This window comes from Gadus macrocephalus, chromosome 10 (assembly GCF_031168955.1).
Source record: "Gadus macrocephalus chromosome 10, ASM3116895v1".
NCBI lineage: Eukaryota > Metazoa > Chordata > Actinopteri > Gadiformes > Gadidae > Gadus > Gadus macrocephalus.
The window spans coordinates 8,804,888-8,810,590 of NC_082391.1; positions in this window are offsets into that span (position 1 = coordinate 8,804,888).

The window sequence follows — 5,703 nt, forward strand, 5'->3', positions numbered from 1 at the left end:
AACCTTAATGTCGTTCGATAAAAATTTCGGAAAATTTCGCCATTAGGGGGCGCAATAAACGAGGAAATTGTATATCTTCTACAAAAATTCGCCGCGAAAACGCTACACTGACTTCTCGCTACTCCTACCACAGTCAAATCCTTTGTATCCATAGGTTCAGGGTAGCGTTTTGAACACATGCTTCGCGTTGTGCCGGCGAAATGCACACTTCTTGTTAGGGGTCCAAGCCAACAGGTTGGATCCCTATTGTTTTTGTAAGGATTGTTAGGGGTCCAAGCCAACAGGTTGGATCCCTATTGTTTTTGTAAGGATTTTTATTATTATTATTATTATTCCCCCCTAGAAGTGGGCCCACAGCCCAAACCGTAAATGGTGCCGACACGCCAATTGCATGACTAGATCCAGGTCCCTGAGTTCTAGGCAGACGACAAAATCCAGACACGCCGGCCACTAGGTGGCGCTATACCAAGGAATACGCGTTTGGGGCTATAACTCCCACACCGAACCTCCCACAGTCAAAAACTTGTACCCACATATTCACTGGAGTCTGCTGCATCTTTTGGCATAGGCCACGCCCATTTGCGTCCATAATTTTTTTCCGCAAAATGGCGAAAACCGCTATACTGCCTTTTCCCAACTCCTCCCACATTTCTTGACCAATTGACACAAAACTTAGCACACGACATCTTCAGACAAACACGAAAATAAATACTTGAACACTTCTTTGATCCGACCATCGATGACGAAACGGTAGTGTTTTGAATATTTGTCGCTTAGCTACGTTTCAAGTCGAAAATCTAAAATCCAGAAAAAAAACATATTAGACATCGGATCGAGTCCAAATCTAAGACACATGTTAGCGCTACCCTTAATGGCGTTCGAAAAAAAAAATCGGAAAATTACGCCCTAAGGGGGCGCAATAAACGAGGAAATTGTATATCTTCTAATTGGCAAAAGGAATGTTCTTCAAACTCAAGGGAAACCATCAAGGGGTAATCCCGAGTCTATATAGAAAATATGGCCAAGAATTATTAATGTGGGCGGGAGTTATTTGGAAAAGGAAAATTGTCTTCGGAAAATTTCGCCACAAGGCGGCGCCAAAAAACGACGACATTGTCTATCTCCTAATTGGAGAATGGAATGTTCTGAAAAAGCGGCTTTTGGCCTATAACTCCCACACCGAAGCTCCCACAGTCAAATACGTTATACGCTCGGATTCACTGCAGTCAGCTGTATATTTTGGCATAGACCACGCCCATTTACGTCAGTATTTTCTTTATGCAAAATCACGAAAACAGCTAAACTGACTTTTCGCTACTCCTCCCACATTTCTTGCCCAATTGACACCAAACTTTGCACACGACGTCTTCAGACGCACACGACAAGAAATCCATAAAAGTATTTTGATCCGACCATCGCCGACGAAACGGTAGCGTTTTGAATATATGTTTCGCCATGCAAATCAGTAAAAACAATTTTGATCCAACCGTCTACGACTAAACGGTAGCGGAAAATGCGTTTGGGGCCGAAACTCCCACACCGAACCTCTCAAAGTCAAAACCTTTATATCCACAGGTTGTTCACGGTAGCGTTTTGAACACATGCTTCGCGTTGTGCCGGCGAAATGCACATTTCTTGTTAGGGGTCCAAGCCAACAGGTTGGATCCCTATTGTTTTTGTAAGGATTTTTATTAGGGGTCCAAGCCAACAGGTTGGAACCCTATTGTTTTTGTAGTGTTTATTAGGGGTCCAAGCCAACAGGTTGGATCCCTATTGTTTTTGTAAGGATTTTTCCTATTATACTTACCTCCCTAAAAGTGTGCCCACAGCCCAAACCGTAAATGGTGCAGACACGCCAATTGCATGACTAGATCCAGATCTCTTCGGACTACGCAGACGACAAAATCCGGACACTCCGGTCACTAGGTGGCGCTATACCAAGGAATACGCGTTTGGGGCTATAACTCCCACACCGAACCTCCCACAGTCAAAAACTTGTACCCACATATTCACTGGAGTCTGCTGCATCTTTTGGCCTAGGCCACGCCCATTTGCGTCTATAAATTTTTTTCGCAAAATCGCGAAAACCGCAAAATTGTTTTTTCGCTACTCCTCCCACATTTCTTGACCAATTGACACCAAACTTTGCACACGGCATCTTCAGACGAACACAAAAAAATAAATTCGAACACTTTTTTGATCCGACCTTCGACGACGAAACGGTAGCGTTTTGAGTATTGGTTCATGAGCAAAACTAGACGTGGAAAATCGAAAATCCACAAAAATCCAGAATTAGACATCGGATCAAGTCCAAATGTTACACACATGTCGGTGCTAACCTAAATGTCGTTCGATAAAAAAATCGTAAATTTTCGCCACGAGGAAAATTCTCTTCGGAAAATTTCACCACAAGGCGGCGCCAGAAAACGACGACATTGTATATCTCCTAATTGGCCAATGGAATGTTCTGAAAACGCGTTTTGGGCTATAACTCCCACACCGAAGCTCCCACAGTAAAAACCTTTCTATCCACAGATTCACTGGAGTCAGTTGCATCTTTTGGCATAGGCCACGCACATTTGTTTTGAACACATGCTTCGCGTTGTGCCGGCGAAATGCACACTTCTTGTTATTAGGGGTCCAAGCCAACAGGTTGGATCCCTATTGTTTTTGTAAGGATTTTTATTATTATTATTATTATTCCCCCCTAGAAGTGGGCCCACAGCCCAAACCGTAAATGGTGCCGACACGCCAATTGCATGACTAGATCCAGGTCCCTGAGTTCTAGGCAGACGACAAAATCCAGACACGCCGGCCACTAGGTGGCGCTATACCAAGGAATACGCGTTTGGGGCTATAACTCCCACACCGAACCTCCCACAGTCAAAAACTTGTACCCACATATTCACTGGAGTCTGCTGCATCTTTTGGCATAGGCCACGCCCATTTGCGTCCATAATTTTTTTCCGCAAAATGGCGAAAACCGCTATACTGCCTTTTCCCAACTCCTCCCACATTTCTTGACCAATTGACACAAAACTTAGCACACGACATCTTCAGACAAACACGAAAATAAATACTTGAACACTTCTTTGATCCGACCATCGATGACGAAACGGTAGTGTTTTGAATATTTGTCGCTTAGCTACGTTTCAAGTCGAAAATCTAAAATCCAGAAAAAAAACATATTAGACATCGGATCGAGTCCAAATCTAAGACACATGTTAGCGCTACCCTTAATGGCGTTCGAAAAAAAAAATCGGAAAATTACGCCCTAAGGGGGCGCAATAAACGAGGAAATTGTATATCTTCTAATTGGCAAAAGGAATGTTCTTCAAACTCAAGGGAAACCATCAAGGGGTAATCCCGAGTCTATATAGAAAATATGGCCAAGAATTATTAATGTGGGCGGGAGTTATTTGGAAAAGGAAAATTGTCTTCGGAAAATTTCGCCACAAGGCGGCGCCAAAAAACGACGACATTGTCTATCTCCTAATTGGAGAATGGAATGTTCTGAAAAAGCGGCTTTTGGCCTATAACTCCCACACCGAAGCTCCCACAGTCAAATACGTTATACGCTCGGATTCACTGCAGTCAGCTGTATATTTTGGCATAGACCACGCCCATTTACGTCAGTATTTTCTTTATGCAAAATCACGAAAACAGCTAAACTGACTTTTCGCTACTCCTCCCACATTTCTTGCCCAATTGACACCAAACTTTGCACACGACGTCTTCAGACGCACACGACAAGAAATCCATAAAAGTATTTTGATCCGACCATCGCCGACGAAACGGTAGCGTTTTGAATATATGTTTCGCCATGCAAATCAGTAAAAACAATTTTGATCCAACCGTCTACGACTAAACGGTAGCGGAAAATGCGTTTGGGGCCGAAACTCCCACACCGAACCTCTCAAAGTCAAAACCTTTATATCCACAGGTTGTTCACGGTAGCGTTTTGAACACATGCTTCGCGTTGTGCCGGCGAAATGCACATTTCTTGTTAGGGGTCCAAGCCAACAGGTTGGATCCCTATTGTTTTTGTAAGGATTTTTATTAGGGGTCCAAGCCAACAGGTTGGAACCCTATTGTTTTTGTAGTGTTTATTAGGGGTCCAAGCCAACAGGTTGGATCCCTATTGTTTTTGTAAGGATTTTTCCTATTATACTTACCTCCCTAAAAGTGTGCCCACAGCCCAAACCGTAAATGGTGCAGACACGCCAATTGCATGACTAGATCCAGATCTCTTCGGACTACGCAGACGACAAAATCCGGACACTCCGGTCACTAGGTGGCGCTATACCAAGGAATACGCGTTTGGGGCTATAACTCCCACACCGAACCTCCCACAGTCAAAAACTTGTACCCACATATTCACTGGAGTCTGCTGCATCTTTTGGCCTAGGCCACGCCCATTTGCGTCTATAAATTTTTTTCGCAAAATCGCGAAAACCGCAAAATTGTTTTTTCGCTACTCCTCCCACATTTCTTGACCAATTGACACCAAACTTTGCACACGGCATCTTCAGACGAACACAAAAAAATAAATTCGAACACTTTTTTGATCCGACCTTCGACGACGAAACGGTAGCGTTTTGAGTATTGGTTCATGAGCAAAACTAGACGTGGAAAATCGAAAATCCACAAAAATCCAGAATTAGACATCGGATCAAGTCCAAATGTTACACACATGTCGGTGCTAACCTAAATGTCGTTCGATAAAAAAATCGTAAATTTTCGCCACGAGGAAAATTCTCTTCGGAAAATTTCACCACAAGGCGGCGCCAGAAAACGACGACATTGTATATCTCCTAATTGGCCAATGGAATGTTCTGAAAACGCGTTTTGGGCTATAACTCCCACACCGAAGCTCCCACAGTAAAAACCTTTCTATCCACAGATTCACTGGAGTCAGTTGCATCTTTTGGCATAGGCCACGCACATTTGTTTTGAACACATGCTTCGCGTTGTGCCGGCGAAATGCACACTTCTTGTTATTAGGGGTCCAAGCCAACAGGTTGGATCCCTATTGTTTTTGTAAGGATTGTTTTTATACTACCTCCCCCTGAAAGTGGAACCACAGCCCAAACCGTAAATGGTGCACACGCGCCAATTGCATGACTAGATCCAGAATCGGCACCGCTACTCAGACGACAAAATCCAGACACGCCGGTCCCTAGGTGGCGCTATACCAAGGAATACGCGTTTGGGGCTATAACTCCCACACCGAACCTCCCAGAGTCCTAAGACTTGTACACACAGATGCACTGGAGTCTTCTGCATCTTTTGGCCTAGGCCACGCCCATTTGCGTCTATGAATATTTTTCGCTAAATCGCGAAAAACGCAAAACTGTTTTTTCCCTACTCCTCCCACATTTCTTGACCAATCAACACCAAACTTTGCACACGACATCGTCAGACGCACACAAAAAATAAAATTCGAACACTTTTTTGATCCGACCTTCGACGACGAAACGGTAGCGTTTGGAATATTGGTATATTAGCTAAATTAGACGTGGAAAATCCAAAATCCCAAAAAATAAAAATCTGACATCGGATCGAGTCCAAATTGTACACACATGTTGGTGCTAACCTTAATGTCGTTCGATAAAAAAATCGGAAAATTTCGCCATTAGGGGGTGCAATAAACGAGAAAATCTTATATCTTCTACAAAATTTTGCCGCGAAAACGCTACACTG